The 25,925-nt window shown below is 35.4% G+C and overlaps 1 protein-coding gene across 1 annotated transcript in view; it reads left to right on the forward strand.

Annotated features, from left to right (window-relative positions):
- Window positions 1-1,843: 1,843 nt before the first annotated feature.
- The window catches only part of LOC149078668 (plexin-B-like), a 242,442-nt gene continuing 218,360 nt past the window's right edge, over window positions 1,844-25,925 (forward strand). Inside the window, exon 1 of the mRNA XM_089240809.1 lies at window positions 1,844-2,528. The gene's annotated coding sequence lies outside the window, so the exon portion shown is untranslated. The remainder of the gene's footprint in view (window positions 2,529-25,925) is intronic.

The following is a 25,925-nucleotide window of genomic DNA, read 5'->3' on the forward strand; positions in this document are numbered from 1 at the left end:
AACACAGTAAATTCATTCAGACATCGACAGACAAAATGAACAAGATCAGAGACAGATTGAAAATACATTAATTCATTTCTGCCAGCGAAGAGGTAAATACTACCGGTAGCAGCAGCCTTTGCATACTTAGGATGTAACTGATGAGCTAATATGGATTGAAAAAGATTCAACTTTTAACATATATGAATATTTACTGCCGAAAGATAGATCAGTATCGCTGATTCTCTTATAAAGAAGCGTTTTCTTGAGAGATGAGGTTCTCTTCCCCTATTTAGATAAATCGCTCTATCTCTTTTGAGAACTAACCTCCAGCCAAATTTAATGTGTTGAACACAAAAACAACGCAAAATAAACTTCCATCCTTCTTCCTTTATTATTTTCTTCCATCTTCGATAGTCTAATTCGACAGTCTTCGATAGCTAATATACGTTATTTACTGTTCAATTTTTATCATTCTATAGTTACCGTGTCCCCTGCACTATCCGGCATGCCGTAAAAATCAGACACTACCAGCTTTTCGAATGATGGAGTCTGATCCATTCCCGCCATGCCGTGAAAAGCGAGGTTCAATAAGGATCGCATTACGGTGAATAAATCAATAAGGATACTTGAGAAAATCGATATCAATCTCTATTAAATACTGAGCAATTATGCCAATTGAAATAAAATGATAGTTCTCACTGTAGCGAACGTGTTTCGTCTAGGAATTGGATAATAATAATAATGAAAATCAAGCATTCACTTATCGCTTTAACCTATTTATCGCCAGCCTAATAGGAAATACGGATACTGTGCTTTTTCTTCTGTCATTTTTTGCATGTTCAGAAATCGATGAAATGTGCTGTCGCTTTTGCATTACCATATATTGTTTTGCATAGCAATTCTTTAATTTTTATGCTGTGGTTATTCACGTCTTAAACACATATTCGAAAAATACAAAAATATTTCAGTCTACAATTTTTCTATTTAGCTCATCTTATGTACGAGAACGAATATGTTGTATTCAAAATTTTTAATCAACAACATTTATGGAAACAAATGCGAACGCGTTATTCGAACGACGAATCGATTCGTGCAGATATTTGAGACGTACTTTTACGGAATCCGTGACTCGAATTTCCCGGCATGCCGGAAAATACGGAAATACTCGGCATGCTGGTTTTCCCTCGCTGTTTCTCGGCATGCCGGTTATTGCGGGGGGGATTACAGAGAATTTCATTGGTATTCCACACAAAGTAAAAATGCATTAATTCATTTCTACAGCAGGGGAAAGGTTCAAAACCTTCCAGTAGCAGGGGCAGCAGTAGCCTTTGTGAATACTTCGGAAATAACTGATGAGCTGATACAGATTGAAAAAAAATTCAACTTTTAACGTGCATGAGCATTTACTGCCGAAAGAGAGATCAGTATCGCGGAATCTTTTATAAAGGTTCGTTTTCTTGAGAGAAAAAAGGTTTTCTATTTAGAGATAAATCTCTCAAAACCCCTATTAAGAACTAACCTCCAGCAAAAAAATCTAATCTGTTAAACAAAAACAATGCAATAAACATTTCTTCCTTCATCTTTTATTCTTTTCTCTTGTCTATCGCTAATACGTTATTTATTGTTCGATTTTTATCATTCTCTAGTTTATCTAGAGCTGGCTACTACTAGTAAAAAAATGGTATGTGTGTGTCTTCGCTGTGGCTACCTTCCCAGTGTGGCTTTTCTAATCGAGGACGTTCCACCCTGTTTCCGTGCATGACCGCTAGGGTGCAGCAGGGTACGGCGTCCCCGCCCCGTCTTCGCACTACCCCCCCACAGCAGTGTCGTTTCGTTTCCCCCCTCTCGATCGTCGGCAGGCAGTCGATTATTGCTCGCTCCCCAAGGCGTTACGTCTTTCGACCCTGTGAGTTAGTCGGGAAAAAGATTTAGCTGAATTATTATCAAATAATATTATTATCAAAGAACAAAGAAACGACTTTTTTTTATTTTTACAGACAATTTTTTCTTTCTTTTGTCTGAATCCTAATTTCTGTTCAAAATAATTCAAGAGGGAAAAAATTATTCAGATTTTTCGTTGATTTTTGTGTTTGTGTGTGGAAATGAAACCTTTTCAGACTGAAGTTTTGTGAAAGTTTTTGGATTTTTGGTTGTTTTTAGCAACGGTGAGAGGAACCGTGAGAACTTTTTTTCAGTCATCGTTTGAAGTGATTTTTTTTTTTTTTATGGATATTAACTTGTCGGTTTTTATTCGAAACAGTGCCATGATTCGTATTTATACGATACATATACGTGAATGTGTTTATCATTCGTGGAACTTCATCAAGTAAAACGTTGTACGGCGGTGCTAATTCAAGAATATTCGTAATTTTTATTTCGCCAAAGTTGCAATGATGATTGCGGTAGGAGCATTTGTACAACTTTAACGCAGTGAACGTGAGAGTGAACACTTCGGGATTTCTTTCCAGAGTGTGGAATATCACCGTCTACCTGCGGCTAATCACGTCTGTATTCGGAGAAGTGCTGTGATTTCGAGACCCCTTGTGGTAAGTTTGACGGTTTGATACTTGAAAGAGTTTTGTTTGTACGTGATTGTGCGTGTGTGTGTGTGTAAAATAATGAGTTTGGAAAGTCGGTTCAACGTGCTTTTCGATTTCGTTTGAGTATTTCTCTGAATATGTTTGATGACTTTGATTATCCGAGCAGTAGTACGGTGAGGAAATGATTTTCTTCCTGTCTGTGGCTTCCTTGCGATTCTGACTAAACTTATCCATGACTAATAATCTTGAAACTTTTCTGCGGTTGAGAAGACTCCGAAGATAGTTATTGGTCGATTCCTTCGAAGTTATTTTCTTTAGGAGGATCAACCGCGTGACTGGTCCGGTCAACAAGCTGAATTTTCTTTGATATTTTTCCTATTGGAAGAAATATAGTAGGTTTGATGAATCATAAGATCATTCTCTTTTGTTGAGATTTTTTTCTAGATCAAGAGTATAACTGGGCCTCGTATAGCGTACTGCACAACATTTTGAAGCCTAACTTGAGCAAACAACGAGAAAAAGTTTTCGCCCCTTGTTGGTGGCAAAAGACTCTTGAAATCTATCCGAACTTGCATTAAAATAGCAAAATCTTTATTTATGTTAGTGGAAATTGCTTGTTGGACAGTAACTGTTTTCAGCCGCATCGTGCTTTCCGGGAATTATACCACCCCTCTCTAGACTAAATCCTATCGTTAAAGGACCGTGGTTTTAACGCTCAATTCGATGCCATAAAAACCATATTTATTCGATAATATGTAGAAATTCTCAACTTTCCAAGCTTCTTTTAGGCCTGCTTAACGATACTCTCCGTATTTTCACAATCTCAACGTCGACCAACACCTCAATTTATGGGCGTCAATACCAATTCATTTTGAACGTGATTATAAGGTTTATTTTGCCATTAGGGCTCATGAGAGGCTATTGAAAGACGGGGATTTAAGATTCTTTGCTAATACTAAACAAATTATCGATTGTCAATTCATTTTCTTCAATTGACGTTAGTGCAGAAGCTTCTTCGGAATTTCCGTTTTAATCATGCAGATTGTATTTTGATGGATCCCCAGTACGTAGAAATGGCTATTTCTTTGAAGGATTCTTGAATTGCAGCATATAGTAACGTTCACTCGCGGAAAAAGTTATATCTCTCTGCGATACAAAGCGGGGTGTGTCCGGCCCTTGAATATCCAAGACAAAATCGAACAATTACAGCTTAAATGCGGGATAATTTTGAAAATAGACGCATAACTTTATTGACGAAGAGATAACCAGAAACAGAAGCATGAATGTGTGGAAACGTCGTATGGAAATAGAAACGCGTTTAAAAATTAAATACAGTTAAAATTACAAGGAAACTCTCTCAATAACATCGAATCTACTCTTTTTTTCTTTTTTTGATTACTGTAATAATTGAAGGAATATTTCTTTTGTTCCTAATGTTTGCTGACGAAATGTGAAATATTTTTTAGATATTCATTGCTTAGGTAGGCTAGAGCGAAAAGTTCCCCTTGAAATAAATACAGCAATGTACGGAAACTCCATTCAACTATTACTGAATTACTATTGAAATGTTCAAGATAAACCTTATTTTTTGATGAGAAAATTTTTTTTTTTAATTTTCTGTAAAATCGATATCGCGGGCCCGTTAAAAGGTCGAAAATTCTATCTCAGGGCCTTACACCATGATTTGGAGATTGATGCACCTTTGTGATTGATATACCTGCTTATTGACGTATTACACCTGCGGCTTTGACTACGGCGTTATTTAGAAATAGATTATAATTATGGTCCCTTACAAGGATAGGGCTGTCAGGGCTCAAGCCCTGGAGACTGGAATGTTCTTGGAATAATTTTTGTTTCTACTGACATTTTTTTTTTTTTTGTTTCTAACCAAACACGGCCAGGCTCTATCGACTTTACTTTCCTACTGGTACTCCAAGATCCACGCATTATTCGACATGCCTCCAGATGCCGAGATTTAAATTTCCCTGATGAATGTTTACGAGGAGCACGTACAGTTTAGTACAGTCGAATCCCGTTATAACGAACTCCAAGAGACCGGAGAAATCACTTCGCTATAACGAAATTTCGTTATAAAGGAATTCCAGGTTTATGCATTGTTCCTATGTAAGCTTATCTGGAAGATTAGAAAAGTGTTTGTGAAAACGAGATTTTCGGTATTCGTTAAAACGGGATTCGACTGTAGTAGAAACCCTAAAATCACAGCTCTGAAATGATTAGATAAACTTCATTGTGTGGAGTCATTCCTGCCCTATAATAAAAAGTAAAATGATTGATGGGCTCGATTTGTGATTTCTCGAATAATTGCGTTTCGTCGCGAATAAAACTAGCGTAACATTCCTGCTGTCGCTTTCCGTTTCATATTAATGAACCCTTGACGTTAACTATTAAGATTCTTTGGGGATTTCTTTTTTTTTCTTCTTTGAACTAATTAACAAGTCGGCGAGAACAATAACGCTCTGGAATCTTCGTTATCTCTGTCATCAGTTTCCGTGTGTGTTTGTGTCTACGATACCGAGCCGCACGCAAACAAATCATTCGTTACATTATGTGGCAACTTAACGAAAACACTACGCATTTGTTAATGCCAAATTTTTCCTTTCCCTCATGTGAAAATGCAAATCGAGTTTTTCTCATACAATGCCATTTTAGTAGTTTCGCAGCAAAATCTGGATTATTTTTCTCTTTTGTGTACTTACTGTAAAAGACAAAATAGTTTTTTTCTTCAGAACGATTGATTGAGATTAATTCAAGGATTTTGATCGATCGTTGAAATAACATTGGTTCCTCCGACCTGATCTCGTCTATTTATAGCTAGAATCTCAAAGTTTTAGATACTTATAAATATTTCAAAAGTTTTGCACCAGATCCTCCAGCTTACACGGCACCCAGGTGAATACGATACTTCAGATTTAGACATTCCCATTGTTACGGATGATTATGCCATCAGTTATTTTCTTTTCCGTTTTAAGTCAATACGAGACAGCAATTCATTATCATTTCTACTCATTCCTTGACCGTAGAATTCTGTTGGAGCGTATATTAAAATGGAGCAACCGAGAGTAGAAAAGAAAAACTCACCTGACCAGCGTTCTATTTTGTTCGCGTACGCTGCTCATGCCGACCGCGATTAACCTTCAAAAGGAAATTCAGGGACGCGTTGCTCATTAAACTTAACCTTGGCTGTTTTTCGGCTTTCGAGAATAAATACCATACATAATGTATAGATAGGGGGATGTGGTGGAGTTGAAAAAATCTCCGTCTCTATTTTTCTTGTAAAACTTCATAGATTGTCAAGAACCGCTATCGTAACTATCATTCATGATGGAAATATGTCCTGAGCGGGATAGAATTACGCACAGATGGAAACGTCTTCTTTTTTCTCCTCCTCATATAATCTTACTCTCAATGAGCTTCCATTTAAATTAATATTCTCGACTCTACTTCACGAATTTGACAGAACATTTGTCACTCAAATTTATGTGTTTTTCGTTATTTAATTCTTTTTAATAGTAGTCAGTCACATTCTTTGAGATTGCAAATACTTTTGTACGGCGGAGCCTTGTTTATATGACGTTCAAGAGGCCGGGTCGAAACGTCGTGTAACTGCATAAGTCATACAACAGGGATTTCTTTTATAGCTCCCAACCCCAACAGGAACACGAAATATTATAAATGTGTTCAATTGCATCTCCAACATCCAGCAAGCAAAGCACCATAACGAATGATAATTCCACTGGAAACAATAGAAAAATCTGACACAGTACTGTGTGTGCGCGCGTGTGTAGCGTATATGTCTCTTATTCGCGGACCCTTCAACTGCTTTAAATGAACTTTCTCGACCTCTGGGGGAGAACACTGAAACCATTGGGTGGAAAAATTCTGAAGGGACATGTGACCGTCTTTCAAACAATTAAAACCATTTTCTTTGGGGCTCGCCGTGTCTGCGTATTCCTAGCAACAAGAAATAAACAAATCACTTAAGTGTCAATTTTAAATGGTCGAGTATGTCAACAATCACCCGAAAATTTATATCTTTTGCAGTGGAAATATGCAAGAAGAACTGTTCCAGCAACACTTTTCTTTATGCAGAAATTCCGCGCATTTGATCGATATAAATAACGTTTTTTCAAACAAAAAAAACTGGAGTTTCCAGTCGGTAATCGAGGTTTTATGTCGAATAAATGAATTATTTCAGCACTATAACGTATTTTAGGCGATTGCGACCCAAGTCAAACGTCATATAAATGTGAAAATCGAATAACCGATCGACCTATGAACGAAGTTCCACGAGTCGAATAATCAAAACGAAGAGAGAAAAATATTCACTGATAATTTGCAAGTGAAAATTCACGCATCAGAAGCACTAGCTCAGGTAGCAATGCACTCATCTAATGTACAGAGCAAGGTTTGGCGGGGTCGCGCTCCTCAGAAGCGGGTCCCCTTCGCGGGACAAATAATTTTGGCAAATTCTAATATTCCACTTCACCAGTTGAAGCACACTACTCTCTGTTTTATTACATTTTTTTTCTCTCTTTTATACCCTGGTAATTATGAAGAGGCGTACTCAGGACTGACCTTTGGAGAGTATACACTGATATATATCTGGGGTCTCTGGAAGACATTCTTCCTTAAAAATCTTGAGTTACAAATGTTAAAAATTATTTTTAACTGAAGGAAACGAATTAATACGGCATATAAAGGTTTTGTTTTTTTTTCCAAATTTTTTCACAGAAAAATATTTTTAATTTATGACCATCTGAGGAGGGGGTGACGGGGGCCCTGTGCCACTACCTGCGTTCGCTTCTGTAGTTATGTGATTTGTTTAGTCTTCTTTACTATCGAAAATGTGAGGCGCCGGTACGGACGTACTTATCGTATATCCCAAAAGGTGGCTCTGATTTTGAACAAGAGGAATCTGCATGGTTGCCATTGCTCAATACCATGAACCTTATTATATGCCAATATTTCAGAGGTACTGATTGGATTGATTTGATATTACATTGCTCTGCATGGGATAAATACCGTAGATATGGAATTTTTATGACGCGATAGAAACACAATTTTGAGTTTTAATTGGAAAATCATTCAATATGTAATTGAAATTCATGAATCATTTTTAATTCACAGAATGAATCATTCACATGTAATTGAAATTCAGCGTTTCTCTGATCTTTTGTTAACCCTTGCTGAAACCTTGAAATAATGTCTGAAGAAGTTCTTCAGAACATTGTCCGAACTATTTGCAACTGTTATTCATTTCCAATTTTCGTGGAACCCGTAGGGATATCTCGAAAGCTACGGTTAAAAAAAACCCCTATTTTAAACAAAAATAATTATTTTTTCATGCAGAAACATGTTGAAAGATAAGACGTCGCTCTACCAATTTTTTTTCTTATTTTACGCATGCGTAAATTCTCATGCTTTACGTGTAATTATACCAAAGCGTACAATAGTGATTTACAGGCTCTTTCGTGTGTGTAGCAATAAATTTCCCTATTAGTGTGAAAATGGCCAGCCCCGTGATGTTCCAGCTCACGCCACGTTGGAAAGTGTGTGATTATATGCATTGGTTACAAGTGTCTTTTCCTATCATGCTGAGAATATTTATGTGTTTCAACTATAATATACACGCAGGGATACGTATATAAGAAGCTCTGACAATCGTTTCAATAGAGAATTGATATCGATTAATTATATCATCGCCGTGTCTTGCCTCACCCTGCAAACATAAATATATAAACTAAGCACAAGTGGAAAAAAAATGCACAGCTAGGCTGGAAAATTGTTAACGGTAGTGATGCGTGCAGCATTGGACCCGTCGTTGCCTGAATATGACACGCAAAACGAAGCTCTATGTAATGGCGATATAACATTTGCATTTAATTCGGATACCATTTCTATTCTTTCACGTTTTCACTCAGTAATGACAGAATATACTATGTATTGACTAGAAGACTAAGTGGGAAAAAAAGATCTTGACCTAAATTGTCATCGCATAAACGCATAAAGTAGCGTAGATGATTGCTTAACGACCGAATGAATGGAAGCGACGGGAGTCAATTATTCACAGTAATGTCTGTACTACTTCACTGTCATTTAATGCATTTATGTCATTGTCTATTTGCATATCAAGAAAAAAATCTTTAGTTTATAGAATATGTGACTATATATGTTAGGGTGAATATGATAAATCCGTTGATTATGCATAATCACCGACTATTTCAGTGGGTTTCATGTTAAACTTTGCGAATTTGTAACATTTGCTTAGCCTGTATTTGGGAATATGACAAATCGTGTGAACGAATTACTTAAATTTTACCCAAATTTCACTTTAAGATGATGGATTCGATCGGTGATGTTGACTATGTTTGAAAATGATGATAAATGTGAGGAAAGCTAACACATTACAAGAACGATAATAATTCATATGTTTTTATCCTTATAATACTTATGTTTCTTTGCTCTAACAATTTTCATGACGAAATACTGTATATGTGTAGTGCATCTATCATGTACAGGAGATTCCGATAAGTAGCTGAATTCAAGTGATATTTCAGCGTGATTTCTTCCATATTTGTTATGCTTATCCACTTTATTTGGTAATTATTCATAATGACCGATAAAAGTGATAAATGTAGGAAAATTTATCAAACTTTCTGAGACAATTGGTGATTCTGCATAAGAACCGACGACAATGTGTATATAATCACCTATTTATGACATTTACCGTAACATATACACTGGTTACAAATGCCTCTTCTTTTTATGCTAAGAATTTTTGTTTCAACTCTAGCAAACGCACAGGAACACGGACATAAAAGCTCTAAAAATCGTTTCAATGGAGGATTGATATCGATTAATTATATCATCATTGTGTCTTTTGCCTCACCCTTCAAAAATAAATAAATTCAACACAGGAGGAAAAATATTCCGAAGAGTTACGCGATAGGTGAGACCATAGAGTAGCAACGAAAATATTATTCTATGTCTATGGGTGGGACTAACTGACGATGCCCGTGCAAGTCGAATTCGCATGTCGGAGTTTGATTTTGCGTACAAAGACATATACATATTAGTTAATTGCGACCAAATATTGGGAAAAACACCAATCTTCCGGTAAAAAATAATAAAAATGTGTGTGCAGAGTTATTTTTGCACAACGTACTAAAACGTAAGTAAAAAGTTGTTTTTGATTGTGATGGCGTCATAAAATTGTGTCCCCCATGGTCGCAATCCAGTCTTTGAAAAAGTCCATATTCCCTGCAAACTAACGTAAGCTCCAAATGCTTTTCATAAAACCTCGGTTTCGGAGGCAAGGGAATACTCGTGAGCTGAAAATAATTTAGAGTTGCAGATCCGGTGAGTTATCATTGATGAGCGTTAACGAATTTTTTAAGGCTGGCTATAAGGTTGGACTCCAGAATCTGCAGTCCGGTCACGACTTCATATCTGGACTCCATATCAGTCTGCAAAAATGACAGATGCCCCACCAAGCCTTCGAATAACATTTCTAAAAATCATGGTGAAGTTTTTTTTCCATTTTTAACAACTCCCCAGCTTATACTCTCAAAAATCATCGTAGTTCAGTACATAGACTATTCTTATCAACTAAACAATTCTTTCTTGATCATAACTTAATAATCCCAACTGGGTCAGCAATTATCCTGTGGTTATTCCCGAATTTGAAAGATGTGCACTTATCACAAAATAATCGCGTAACTCAAAGTTCTCTCTCTCTCTCTCTCTCTCGTAACTCGGAGTAGCGTATGTCGGGGTATTACTGTACTTAGGTAGGCTGTAAATTGCTAACCGTATTGATTCGTGGGACATTAGGTCCGTTATTGTTGTCTGACTATGGCACGCAAAACGTAGCTCAATGTAATGACAATATACCATTTGCATTTTATTTGGATACTACTTTTCTTCTCTCTTTTACGTTTTATCTCGGTAATGACAGAATATGCTACGTATTGATTGAAATGCTAAGTAAAAAGCAAAATTATATCTTGACCCAAATTGTCATCGTATAAGCGCACAAAGTAGCGTAGATGATTGCTTAACGACCGCATGAATGGACAACGGGAGTCCTCAATTATTCACAGTAATGTCTGTATTACTTCACTGTCATTTAATGCATTAATGCCATAGCCTATTTGCATTTGAAGAAAGGATCGACTGACAGTCATTTGGATGGCTACTTTTTTTTTCCTTTCCTTTGTTTGTGTCCGTATCGACTGAAGTTCGTCGGTCAGATAGTCCGTAAAGAAATGAACCAAGATAAATCCGATTACGATAAGCTTTACTTTGTTTGCCTCAGCCGGAAAATCACAATAGCCTGGAAAAAGTTTAATGTTCAGTCTGGCGAACAGAAAGAACATTCCTAGACAATAATATGATTAGTCTTTCTTGGATGGAGAAAGCTAGCAAATATTTTACTTTCAAATACCCTCTTACACAGCGGAATAGAAATGAATTTTGATAAATATATATATATTTTTTAAAGAAATCAAATTATTGAAGAACCTTTGCTAAATTGCCGGGAAAATATTCTATTTTTAGTTCTTGGAACGTTCGCTGTTAATTGAACACACTGAGTGAAGGGATCGATGAGAAATCTGGTCGAGTCTGAAAGGAATGCTGTTAGGGAAGAAATATTTCCGATGGAAAAAATCAAAAGCACTCTTGCTATGTGCATATATTAAATATAAATATTTTTAATGGTTTATTAACCACACGCCGAAGATAAGCTGAGAAAATTGTTCGATACAAAAAAACACGATCTAAGAACTTTTTTCTCTCCCCTTTGTCTCGGTATCGGCTGAATTTTCATGTGCAACACGTACTAAGGGCCACTCTTGCAAAACGGAAACGCACTTGAACCGTAGTGTCTCTTGTGTATGTCTGTCTATATGTATGTATGCGTGTGATTTCGATGTCTGTGCTATTGTGGTCCTTTACTAAGACAATGAATTCCGTTGTTTATCTAATGTGAGAAAAATATGAGCCTTTTTATGTTGTTGCTCTACGTCCTCTTGTTTTCTCATCATTAGTGCTCTGCGAAACAATATAACGCCCGGAAAGCGCTCATTGAACAACACGTTCAATCTCTCTCTTGGATTGTTATTATTATTATTTTGAAGTAAACAGAGACCCCCCTATTTCTATTCCTGCTTTACTAAATTCTGTTTTTTTCAGCGAAATAAACTTCGGTAAAGTCGGGTCCAGCGGCTTCCAATTGTAGTATATGCTTAGAATTCCCGCTTTGAACATTAATATGAACGAAGAAATAATTTTAGGGTCCTTTACTGGATCGTAGAAAAAAAACACTGGGATTTTTTAATGAATCGTAAAAGTATATGCGTATACAGTGGACCATATTTAGTACGTCGTCGGATGCATATCTCCTATATTGTGAGGTTGGCAGGGCTCCAGCCCAAGTGACTGGGATGAATCCTAGTATATTTTTGCACTATAAATTCGCAAAGGGGTAGGTGGAAAATCCTGTCTTAATGTCCATAAAATATCTTAGCCTATGGTCCCGGCTCCAGGATGTATGGCGGGGCATGTCAGGACAGTTAGTGATGTTACTGAAATTATGCATGTAGGAACATTGGCTCTTCCAAGTTCCTAGAACCCAGGTAGTTGCAAAACCTGGGCTTACTAAGTAAAATTATATATTTAAAGTTATTTGTATTTTTCTCCGAAATTAGACTCTTTGTAGCGGGTAGGTGGCATCCCTGTGTGCGTAGTATAAGTGCATTAAGCGGGAAATGTTATGGTGAATATATATATATATATATATGAAATCGATAGTCTGGAATCAAGACTTCTTAAACGAGAAAACGTCTTAAAAAAGAAAACGTCTTAAACGAGAAAATGTCTTAAACGAGAAAATGTCTTAAAAAAGAAAACGTCTTAAACGAGAAAACGTCTTAAACGAGGACTTCTTAAACTGGATACCGTGAATCTTTCATCGAAATGTTTCAGCTGTTTTTCTTAAACCATGCCCACATTCAGGGTCTCCTACGCCATGTCAGCAAAAATATTTTACGCCCTCTGCTAAACCCAACCTACAAATAATTGTAAAAAAAAAAAAATCCTACATTCAAAATTTCACGACCCTATGTTGCGGAGCTAAACACGCTGCCATTCCGTGAACCAATTGGACTGTCAACGCGAATTGCGTTGCATCCTTTTATTTTAGTTCTACAGATACTTTTGACATATCCTGTAGGATATACGGTCAGTAACCGTAGCTCTACCATAACCGTTCAGTGACAAACGGAAGTACAAATCGATGCCTCTCTATCACGCTTCAGAATTTTAGTCTGAGAATGTAAAAAAATGAAATTATAGTTTTTCCATTGAAAATATTTCATCCCGACTAATTTTTTTTTTAAAAAGAAGAGTTTTTTTGGATTTTGGTCATGAGCATGACATTTTCGCGTTTGCTCGGTTTTCCTTGTGCTTTGGGAAAACTGGTGGGCATTATAAAAGGGAGAAGCAAAATAATTCGTGGGGAAAATCCTGAAATTTACATCAATTTAAAAATTAAAAAAAAAAGAAGTTTTGTCAAAACTTCGCCTTATGATTTTCTCACTAGTATTTAATCTTATATTATGTGATTATTATTGGATATTATCAAGTCATTTGCGTTCTAGTGATGAAACAAACATGAAAAATTGTACTACTTTCTTGATTAAATTCTCGTCAAGTGCACTAGATGGCTAGACCACTGCGGGTCATTAGTAGATGGTCATTATGAAATGTGTTTTGAGTTTACTTGATCATTTCCGTTGACCTCGTTTGTGTAACTCTTAATTATGATTTTTCTTCATTGATATTAGGAAGAATTAAGAGCATTGTGCAAACTACATTTGAAGTTGTGCCATAGCATCTATAAATTATTCACGAGAAATCGTTGACGGCGTTCTTAGAACACAAAATTCCACGACTGATTTCGAAAAGGTGTTTAATTCTTTATAACGTTCTCCTCTCTTCGATTTTTCTTATCACGAGCGAAGAGAAACACTTTCTCTCAAGCTAGAATGTTGACTTGTCTGGTTAAAAAAGAAGTTAAAAACCTATAGCTAATGTATAGCCTTTTTAGATCAAACGTGGGATGCAAGATATCTTTTCAATGATATGTAGCATTTTTTATTAGAGCAGCGTGCTTTGAATAAATGATAAAGAGCTGTTCATCACTCGCGCACTCAATAAACACTGACAGGCATCGCCATATGACTGATAGTTAAGCTGATAGTAGTAGTATATTTTGCAAAACCCCCTTTTCTCGAAAAATAAAATAAATAAATAAGTAAAGCATGCCAAATGTTATTTTAAAGTGGTTCTGGCGAATCGACTAAAACGTCAAGATCGGTTTCACCGATTTCTTTGAAAGCCATTAACCGCGCAGCGGCGACGGCGGCGGAAAAGTGGCGACAGGTTTTCCATTTTCCGAAACGATGATTGATGCGTTTCGAAGTGTTATCAAAAATATGTTAAAAATACATAAGGCTCTAACGAGAGTAAGAAGCGCGAAGAGAGTTAAATGACGGAGAGGGGGCGACGAAAACAAAATGTATTAGATAGTTATTTCTCTTTCGGGGATGAAAAAAACGCTACCCAGAATCAGCAGTCACTCCACATTCTGTGTAAATGCTTCTCGGAAAATAATTTTGCTCTATCTAACGAAATTATTTTTATTTTCCCGGCTTTGTACATGTGAAAATCACGTAATCGATGATTTTTTACTCGGAACTGAATTTTACAAAATTTAACTTGATCGGTGACATTGATGGAATGTATGATTACACGCTTATATTAGCACGCTTGAATATAAACATTGCTACAAAGATAATAGATATAGTCGGCCCCACTTGATCGGTTAACGGATACCCCCACTTAAAGGGATAAAATCCTCCCGCAAAATTTCTCCCATAGAGACAATGTTAAAGTTCTCCGCTTAATATGATAATTTCAACGACTTTTCCGCGCTTAATCGAATATTACTCTTCACACGTCAATTATTCAATACACATCAACCACCATACTCATAATTTTTTTATTGAATGAAATATTTGGAATCAATGGAAAATATGTCACTAAGTTAAGATAAATATATTTTAAAGTAATACCTGGTTCCGGGTATTCAAGTTTTCTTTAATACGTACATTTCATTATTTTATTTTTATACTCTACAAAGGTCACTAACTTCCCTAATAAAAAGTAAAAATCTTGGTTATTGTGATTATTGTAATTATAAATATAATTTTCATTTCATTTTTGATGTATGATTTATTCTAGAAACTATATTAATATTGATCTTTCATCAGTTTTCAATATACAAATTATACTAACGTTGTAGAATGGCAATTGAATTGTTCCCCGCATAATCAGATATTGTGCTCTGGTATCGTTGATATCTAATAAAGCAGGGCCGACTGCATAAACCATAGATTCCCCTACAACGATATTTTTCCGAATCTTATGCGAAATTACATATAGTCTAATGTTAATCCCCTCTCGAAGCAACGATATCCTTTCCCTACGATAAACGCCTCTATGTGACGATATTTTCTGAGGATATTTTGAAGCAGTTACAACGATAGTCTCCACATGGAGGGCTCAGAAGCCAATCAGTATAAATCAATAAACATTAAAAATGAGATAAAACGATCTTTTAGAGGATCGTTTCATTTTGTGGTCAGTATAGTTGACACTATTTGCTGTTGCAGTATAAAGAAAGTGTCTCGCCGCAGAGAGCAACAGGCCTACAACGGTAGAATCTTCAAATATTATACTAAGTTCGAAAAATATGTGGTAGATGGCAGCACTATAACAAGCATTTACGTAAAATCAAGCTACACGTTAGGTTCACAACACGGACACACACATTTTAACATGTATCAATTCGTTAGAAGTGCCGCAGAGGAATATCGACGAGGTATGTGTGGTTTAGAATTAGTAGTATAGAGAAAGTGACTTGACTGCCTTAGAAACAAAAAAGTTTTAAGCATAAAGAGGCTTTTGCAATACGAAAGTCATTTTCAGGAAACTTCCACTGATTGGAAACAGGGACTTCCACTGATTGGATTCGTTGCCCTCCGTATTTCACTCAGAATCACCTTCTTCAGTATATTTTTCAATCCTCACCAGTGGGTTTTTTCCAAAGGTGTGTAATAACATCGGCATTTTTCACTATCTGCCCACCGAAAGTGTTAATGAACTTTCCACGAAGCTATTTTGTACGTAAAACACAAAAGTATTGTGTAAAAAAACTACTTTACAGGTAAAACAGCTGACTGAATTTCATTCATCAACTAATAAATTATAATATTTTGCCAAGAAGAAGTAGAAATAAGTTTTTTATGCATTATACGTTGGTGCAACGCCAATTCGGAAGAGATGTCAACAGCAGCATGAATTTGGTGGCGCCTGATGATTCTGGTACCTTTGGATGCTACGATAATCCCCGTGCAACGATATTTTTTCTTATTCCGCATAGTATTGTTATATCGAGGCTTCACTGTAGACAGTTATTTCTTTCGAAGCTAAAAAAAAAATGCTACACACCGGTAATCAGCACTCACTCTACTTTCTGTGTGAATACTTCTGCGAAAATAATTTTACTCTACATAACGAAACTATTTTTATTTTCTCGGCTCTACATACCTGAACACCACGTAACCGAAGAGTTTTCTCGGAATTGAATTTTTCTAAATTTAACTTGATCAGTGACATTGACGGAATGTATTGGTTACGAACGTATATTAGCACGCTTGAATAGAAGTGTTGAAAATAAAATCTTTATGGGTTTTCTCCATGTTTGGGAAGAAAAATAGAAAACAGACTGGAAAAAAGTGCTGTGTTTCTTTTTTTCATCTCCGTCCTGATCACACCCGATCGGATTGATTGTAGTATTTTGGTGAGTTTTTAGATCGATCATTCTTCAAGGAACACTCAGAAAGCGAGGAGAACCCATTTTCACTTCACATTTCTTATAGAAACATTTATTCGATCGAATCGTTGAGGGTGACCATCTGCAAGTTGGAAAACGAATAAAGAAATAAAAAGTCTCTTGCTGCATGAGATGAACGCACATGCAACCAAACGTGAACATTTCTCAACTCCACGGCTGCTAACTAAGAACACCTCTTTGACAGTAAGCATGATCGATAGATTGTTGTTGTTTTGGCAAATTTTCTCATTCCTTTTAACATAATCTTGATCGTAGCATCTTGTTTCCTGCCTAGCGTGAAATTATAATATGTGTGATTTGAGTTGTTCAAACGGATATGTGCAAAACATGAAGTGTCATCAATATTTCGTGATTGAAGCTTGTCAATCTCAATACGTATTTATACACGGGTTTCTGAAGGCGCTGATTGACATTTTGGTGCATCACAAAAACTAAAACAGGAAGGTATTGACGTGAATATACGTCTTCAATCTTACACTAGCTGAGGCGATGGTGTAACTTCCCTCGATTTTTTTTTAACGCTCAATATCTCTTGGCGTATACGGTTATGATATGTAATGATATGATCGCTAAGCGTTTGATCACTCGTTTATGTGTGTGGTATTGCTACTATTCATGAAAAACCTTCAAATAAAAATTCAGCATCCGTATATCTCGAGGGGATCCTTTTTTCTTCTACAAAATCCTGCGATTTCTGCCACTCGCGCAATCGCTACATACACCGATAAAACTCTATTTTGAACAGTGTTTCTCAACGTTTTTTTTACTTGCGGACCGGTGAGATTAAGTGAACGATTTCGCTGGTCGGCTTAAGCGGGAGAAATAATTTGTGAAAAACAATAATAATAATAATAATTACAGTAGAAGGAAATTCCTTCATCTTCTAACTTATTAAATTTCATCATTGCGGAAACATCGTTGTATGGAACTAGTGCAGCTACTTTATCAGATAAAAACAAAACTATTTGTTAGTTTGTCAAAACTATTAATTATATTTGATGAATTATAATTCATCAAATATAATTAATTAGTATATAGTATGACGCCATATATTTTCAAATTTTCATGATGCACACCTGTGTGAATTTATGTGTCATAATACCGGTTATTATGCTTTGATACAAATATTTCTGACATAGGAACAAAACAACCGAAAAAAAATACACAGTGACCCTGCTGCCACCTATCAAATAAAAACAAACGAATTGTTAAGATTCTTCAAATAAAATTAGTTGATGGTTTTAAACCGACCGGTGTAAATTTTATGCGTCGTGATACCGGTTATTGTGCTTTATATTATTTTGTGATAAACATAAGAATATACTATTTGAGGGCGCGGAAGATTTATATCGATATGTAGCTCAAAATAAATAATATACGATATTATATCACATATGTTCATTTTATTATGCATACCAGTATAAAACCCAACAGCCAATTTTATTTAAAAGAAGAATTGATAAAAAATAGTTTTGTTCTAATCAGTGCATAGTTTCTCTATTTCAATCAATATTTATGTGCATTTCTTTTCTATACAAAAATATCGGATCGGAACAGCGAAATGAATTAGAACTCATTCATCAATGTTCTAGGCAACATAATTTGTCATTCGTACGCTAGCATTTTATTCTTATAGCATCAATATCTGCATTTTCATTATCCCATGTTTTTTACTTCGTTCCCGAAGAAATAGGTCTGGTAACTCCCGGGCTTGAAATGTGCTTATAACACGAATTTTGATTTTATATATATATTTTTTTATTACCATTCAGCAGTTGAAGAAATTGCAATGTACCAGTGCAATGATTTTCCACTTCTTTAATGCTCCAAGCACAAGAAAAACCTGAGCAGCGCCAGGCGTTTCTGCTGATATGAAATAAAGACGGAGTTATGGATTTATCCTCCTCCACTGAGCTCATCCAAAGACATATTTGCTTTCCTGTGAACATTCCGCGGATTGTTTTTTTCTCATTTCAATACGGATTCATGGCCATTGCTTTGTAACTTGAAACTCTTTGGCTCAACAACGGAATGTCATGGACTCAAGCATACAAACATACAATCATCGTTAGCGTTATTTCCTAACCAAACAAACGAGACCGTCATCCTGCTTTTCTACTTTATTCGCCTTGTTTTCGTTCCCAGACACGATGTTTTTTTAATGTTCGCCATCTGTAAACATGAGACCTTCGAATGAAGTTTTGAACTTGAAGCGTGTGCAATCGAGGAGAGTAATAACTGACTATTCCCCCGGCTCTTTATTGTTCAGCTCGTCCCTTTCGGTTATATTACCATAAGAACAAAAATGGAGAGGGTAATATATATACAAATGAAGAAAAGTCTGCTTAACAAGAGAGCTATGAATTTCAGAGAGAAAATAAATATTAAAGCCAGAGGAATCTAAGCCACCCATTGTGGTCCGTGGAACCCAAACTATTGTATTACACGGCTCAATGATGACGATAATAATTACAGTGCACGTCTGAAAAGATCTGTATTTTCATATATAACAGATGTTTTCTTCTTTATGTAAAAACATATCTTTATTTTTAGTTCTAAGAAAAAAATAGATCTCTCTCAAATTATATTTACCGCAGTCTTTCGTGGAATTTCTCAGTCAAGTGCATCCGATTGTTCGGTCTGTGTTTTCTGTTTGCATTATAAAACCAAACCGATATCGTAAAAATATTGATTTTCTATTTTTCATCAACCAATTTATAAACATAGCCGAGATACATCATTTGGATGCAAGTTACGAATAATCACAGTTATTTCAACATTTTTCGTCCAAAGTTTTTTTTTGTCCGGAAAGTTATGGATCGAGTGCGGGCTTCTAATTCGTAAACAACTTTGGAAATTCCTGCGACTCATTGATTCGTTTTTCTATATTTTATTTCTAAGACGGGGAACGGATTTCCAATGTTTTCTTCTTGAATTTTTGTTCATTGCGTCCGTATTTTCGAGTAAAATCTTATAGGAAGGATTTTGTTCATATCTAGGGATGCGGTTAAAAATCATATTTTGTGAATGTCATTAATTTGTTCTGGATATGATGAGTATACGCGTGGGAGTCGTCAAAAAATAATAATCAGAATACACCAAAAATGGAATTTCAGTTATCTCTCAGTGATGCAACACCCGCTTACTGTATTTCCTTACGTATAATTTGCGGTGGCATAGGTCATATATTCCGCAGATATGTATTTCGGTACTTTGAACGGAAAAAAAATATCGCATAGCCCGCAGTGGCGTATGAAAATTTCATTCATCAATGATGCATGAGGATTTATAAGAGGTTGCTGTCCGAGTTTTTCTTCCGAAAAATTCGACTTTTCTACTCGCATCTACACGTGATCTATAAATCTTCAAAAATGTGCTTCTTACAGATTAATTTTTAAAATATATTTTTTTAGTCGAACCTCGTATAAAAATACGGTGTATTGAAATTTGAATGTGGAGAAATATTTTATAAGCTAAAAAAGTTCTTGTTGGCAGTTTTCAATGCATTCACAGTGGTCTTTCTCAAACGTTTTTGACCTCGTGAGACCCATAAACGAGTTTTCCATACATCGGGAAATACTTTGAAGCAGTGAACCCACGATATAACGATACTTTGTGGCCCAACTAAAACATAGTTTTAGAGGGATTATCGTTAGCAGTCGAACATTAGAGTATAGCCGTTTCTAAGCAACACTTGAAAAAACATCGTTGTAGAGGAATTTATCGTTACATTTTGTATCGTTGTAGCGAAGTTTCACTGTATTTTAAAACTCTAAGGCAGGGATTCTCAAACTTTTTCACACCTGCGGCGCACCGCCCTAATCAACGCTCATCTGTGGCTCCCCAATGCAGTTTAACAAAATATTTCTTCAACTATTTGCACTTCTATTCATTATTATTTCTTGCGGAACACTGGTTAGAAACGCTGATTTAAAAGATTCGAATCATTTTTCATGTTTTTGAGCTAACTATGATCTTAACGGCTCTTGGGAGTTTTCTCTAATACGTTGGTGAATAAATGGAATAGCTTACCCCCGAGGGTATTAAATTTTAACAAAATTGATACGTTCAAAAAGAAATACGATAACAATATTCAGGTAAATCGATAAGCTATCCATACTTGGATAAGACAAATGTAAATATTTTTTATGGGCATTGTATTATATTTCATCATGTATATATAGTCACTAGTTTTTATAATTGCATTTTGAATTGGATTGCTGTATTTTAGAAATATGGGACATCCATATCTGTTATGGACATTTTTTTTTCCAGCCACCTCATGGAGCATTTTGCCTGTTGTGGTCTCGTATTTGTATTTAAATTACCCAGTGTATTTCCAAGTCAAATTTTCAGTTTCAAATGAAAAAAAAGCAAAGTTCCATGTTATTTTTTTTTAAATTTCTCTCAACTAATTCAATATTTATCACATATCCTCTTTAGATTATTTTATTGACCGAATTATACAGCATAATATAGTAAATATCCTAACAGAAAATGATTCTCTTTTTCAAGTTGGAACATTAATTGGATACCTAATAACAGTATAAACGGATAAAGAGGTTGAAACCTCTCTATCGAAAGTTTATATAAATTCCAATCTTCAAATATGATGTAAACAGCATTCTCTAAGTACTCATTGAGAATTGCCCCCATCTATTTTCTTGACCATAAAATTCCTTTTTTGTCTCTAAAAAATTATGTTCGTGTGTAAATTTACGTGCAGAAGCTATGTAAAATTTTGTGAACGAACAAATTTAATCAAGTTATTTCACGTGTTTTGCATGCTTTCATAAATGCATGAACCGCTTCAGATTTGAACTGTAGCCACTTGGAGAGGTTCGAATACATTTCACAACACAGTATATTTAAAGAATTCCCAACATGAATGTTTACGAGGTGCATGTGCAGTTAAATGCCATATTTTCGATAGACATAATTTCAGCCATTGGTTCCATTCCTGCAGTATTTCCAAGAAACCGTTTCTCTTATGATAACATGGAAACTTCTTGCTTCCCCCCCCCCCTTTTTTTTCAATACCTGAAGAAAAAAATTATTCTGCCACGTCTTTTTTTTTTGGATTTAAGCTCATAATTCTTTTATGAAGTTATATGTCAGATCTTTTTTTTCTTTCTCGAACGATCCTTGAAGGCACGTATCTATTATAATTACCGAGATGATGATAATCATGCTTGCTTCCGATGTTCTGCATAAAATTGGCCTGAAAATTATGGCTAATCTATCAAACGAAATCATCCCGTAACTTTAGAAAATTGGTAACGTTTTCATCTTGTTACGGTATGTGTGTGTGTGCGTGCGTATGTGTGAGTTGAGAATGGGCGAATGTTCTTACGGCAGAGAAAAAAAATACATATTAACAGAGAAAAATGGCAGTCTAATGGATCTCTAATGCATGATCTCTTTTTTTTTTTTATTTTGAGTCTCGTTTTGGAACGAACCGGATCGCCAGAGGCTTACTTTACTCTATCGAGTTTTGCATCTCGTGGTGAAAGTTGGAGTATACCAGATGCTCCAATTTATATGGAAAAAAATTCCAAGTTTTCTGCAATTAATGATTATAATTAGCCGAGGAATTCGTTGATGCATGAATTCGAAGAATTTCATCATTGTTCGTTGGAGTGATTTTTTTTTTCGAATGTGACAGAGATTACAAGCGTCATCTGGTGACTTGTTCGGGTCTATGGATAGAAATGTAAAAAATATAATTGCATGATATACCTAAGACACTTCCTTCAGGAATTCACAACTTTCATTCGGAAAATTATCTTAAAATTAAGTGATCTCCTACCTTTTCGTATGATGAAGAACCATGCTGTAATAGAAATATCATTAAAATATTATTGTACCATTAATTTGTTTCAAATTTGATGCACATGCATTTGGTTATATATGCTATCTTAATGCCAGTACAAGGTTTTAAATATCTTTAATACTTAATTTGTTTGCAAATTTCTTAAACAAATTAATTTTTAACAGCTGGCGTGCATAAAATAGCATGGCATAAGTGTTATTGAATAAAATACTGATTCAAATAAAGAAAACTGTTTAGTTCATAAGATGATGAAAAGATTGAGATTTAATTCTCATTTAAAATTAACTTTTGAATTTTATCACTAAAAAAATTAAATATATTTTCATAACCCACATACACAGTCGAATCTCAGTAAGTCGAATGTGCAGTGGCCGACAAAATTTCGATTTATCGTTACCTAATTTTTATTGGAAATTCCGATTCCCCGAATGGGAAAAATAAAGACTTATTGAAATAACAGCGCTATTTACGAATATCATTTTTGTGAAACATGTCAAACTACTGGAGGTAGTTTGAATAAAGTCGAAAGGATAAGGTATTCTAATTTATTTTATTGTTGAATGAGAATATTTTGAATTAAACTAGACTTATATAATGTATTATGGAAATGGACGCATACACGATGCTCGTATAAATATAAAACGTATTATAAATAAAGTGTATCTTTATGTTATCTATATGTTATTTTCTGTCGAAAAATTCAGTAGTTTTTGACCGTCTCTTTTTTTTTTCTCCTTCTTTCGTGAGAAAGTCATTCACTGTTTGCATAAGTGACAAATGAATCCGTTAAATTCTATTGCTAAATGCTATTTCTAAATGCTAAGTTATATTTCTAAATGCTAAGTTATATTTCTAAATGCTAAGTTATATTTCTAAATGCTAAGTTATATTTCTAAATGCTAAGTTATATTTCTAAATGCTAAGTTATATTTCTAAATGCTAAGTTATATTTCTAAATGCTAAGTTATATTTCTAAATGCTAAGTTATATATCTAAATGCTGAATTATATTTCTAAATGCTGAATTATATTTCTAAATGCTGAATTATATTGCTAAACTCTATCTCTAAATGCTAAAAATGGTATATATTAAATTTCTCTCATTCCCGAAAATTTCGAGTTAAGGGAAAATTTTAACACTAAAATGCTGAAAAAGTTCTGAGGCTTAGTCAAAACTTCGACTTAAACAGATATTCGGATTATCGGTGTTCGACTTATCGCGAATCGACTGTATTCATGAATACCTCGAATCTTATTCGAAATTTTATGGACTGAGCAGTTTCCTTTATTTTAAATCAACTTTTATTTAATCAAACTGATGTCATCCGCACAAGTTATAACAATACATTTTTTTTCCAAATCTGCAATCGACATAGGATAGCGTAGGTCCATACAATCAAAAATGTGTGTATGAAATTTAAAATTAATCGATGGTTTAATATTTTTAATGATATTTCTCTACTACAGCATTGTTTAGGTACGAGATCTCTTAATGCTGCAATTTTTTTGTCTACAAATACCAGTGATTTTTTTATTCTTTTCAATTGTATGCATTCTTTACAAATGTTTTTCTTTGTTTAGTAAGAAAAATGTCCACGTGAAAGTTGCACAATCAGCTTATTTTGCTCAATTCTGCAGTGTTTGAAAATATGAGTCACTATAAACACGTGTCAATTGTTCACAATACAGTATGATTGACTAGAAATTTGACTTTCTTTTTCTTCAAAAAATAGTGTGATTTATAGCGACTTTATTTTTCAAGTGATATACTGAGCTTGACTCAGTTAATTTGTCTTGATGATAAAAACAACTAAATATGCTATAAATACAATCTCAGGGGTGGTCAACATTTAGTGACAGCACTTCCTTGGTTTGATGAAATGGTGCTGTCCTCAATCTGTAAATTTCAGGGGTGGGGGGGGGGGGGTCTCTCAATCTCGAGCAGAGTACGAGTCACTTGCTGGGTTTGAAAGACGATCGCGGGCCCTAATCAAAAATTTAGAACTCAAAACGATTTCTGTTGTGCAGTCGCCATCTTGACAAACACTAAAGTGGCGGCCGAAGGAAGAGAGTTAGCGCTACCTGTCGGAAACTACGTGAAACTCGAGATTTCCCTCTTTCTACCTATATATTATTCGATCGAAACGGATTAAAAGCTCAATAGTTACGATTTTTTTTTAATCGGATGATTCTTTTTGAAACACCCTGCATATTAATCAAATCGGAAGATTGTGAAGTATTTCCGTCCTATTATTAGTTTTTTTAGTGGGTTCGTGGATTATTTCTTTCTCATAATTCCAGTCCACGAATTGGTTTCACTGGTCCGCATGTAGAAAAAGCGGAGATAGACTTGGAAGTCTGGGGGGGCAAGGTCATTATTGCTGGGGGGGGGGCACGATGATGATGATATATACATTAGATCTGCCCACTCCACTTTTAATGCCGCCCCCCTCCCCCACACACCACCCGTATCTCCGCCCATGAGAAAAAGGTTGAAGAACAGCGATGGAGCATCGATTTCAGACATGAAACTAAACAAATTTGAACTGTTTTCTTTCAACATCTAACATGAAGAGAAATTTGCGTTGATGTGATTACGCAAAAACCTCCGATGTAAGTATATTTGAGAATATAGAGGGAAAATGATATCATTCCTTTTTGAACATGTGGTTTTTCTTTTTTTTTCAATTGCTAGTCTGATATTCGAAATTTTCATTACGATGTTTCATAATTCCAGAATTATTATACTATATGATACACTCCGTACCACCAGTTCATACGAATAGCTTAGAATCTTTCGAAAGATTGGTATATTTGTAGGTAGTCGATATGTTTTCTCACATCGCATCGTCCGTTTCATTTAACTTGGTTCAGAGAAAGATGAGGTGACATAAAACCATACAAAGTTTTCGATAATATCAGTCATGGAGGTGTAAGGTAATGGATTCCATAACCTTTACGGTTTTCGGCATATGTTATCGCAGTGATTCGAGTATGGTGTTTTCTGTGCGCACACCTCTATAACTTCATGTAAACTGGTATAGAAAAATGAGATGAGCGTGGTATGTATGTGTCACTGAAAATGAGGGGATGGGGGCCGCTCATTATGATGTATGCCACCATCTTCTCGTGAGGATTTTCTATATGCAAGGGAATATATATTTGTTTCTTATACTTCTTGCTGAGTTGGTAGTTCATGATCTGCGAAAGGCATATCAGTGATGAGCGGAAGAAGCAGGGAAATACACTTTAAGGGGTAGTCGCAGATAGCAAGGCAAAGGCGCGAATGAAAGCTGCAAAAAAAAGGCTCCTATAGCCTTGATATTAGTTTTTTGACTCGAGCCGTTATTGCATTTTTTTCCCTCTCTTTTCCTCTTATTCTGCCATTTTTTTTCATCGACTTTCTCTCTAACTTCCCCTTATTATTTTTTTCTCTCGCTGTCATCTCGTCGTCGACTTCCAAATTCCCCTATTCCGTAATGTTCCTCCTGTTCGGCGTAAAGTACACTATGCTCAGCAAATACACACGGACATATGAAGTTGAGGAAAGGGGGAGAAAAAAGAGAAAT

The sequence above is a fragment of the Pholcus phalangioides genome, unplaced genomic scaffold (genome assembly GCF_987345545.1).
Source record: "Pholcus phalangioides strain wild (caught in Gottingen) unplaced genomic scaffold, Ppha-v1.0 ptg000013l_1, whole genome shotgun sequence".
NCBI lineage: Eukaryota > Metazoa > Arthropoda > Arachnida > Araneae > Pholcidae > Pholcus > Pholcus phalangioides.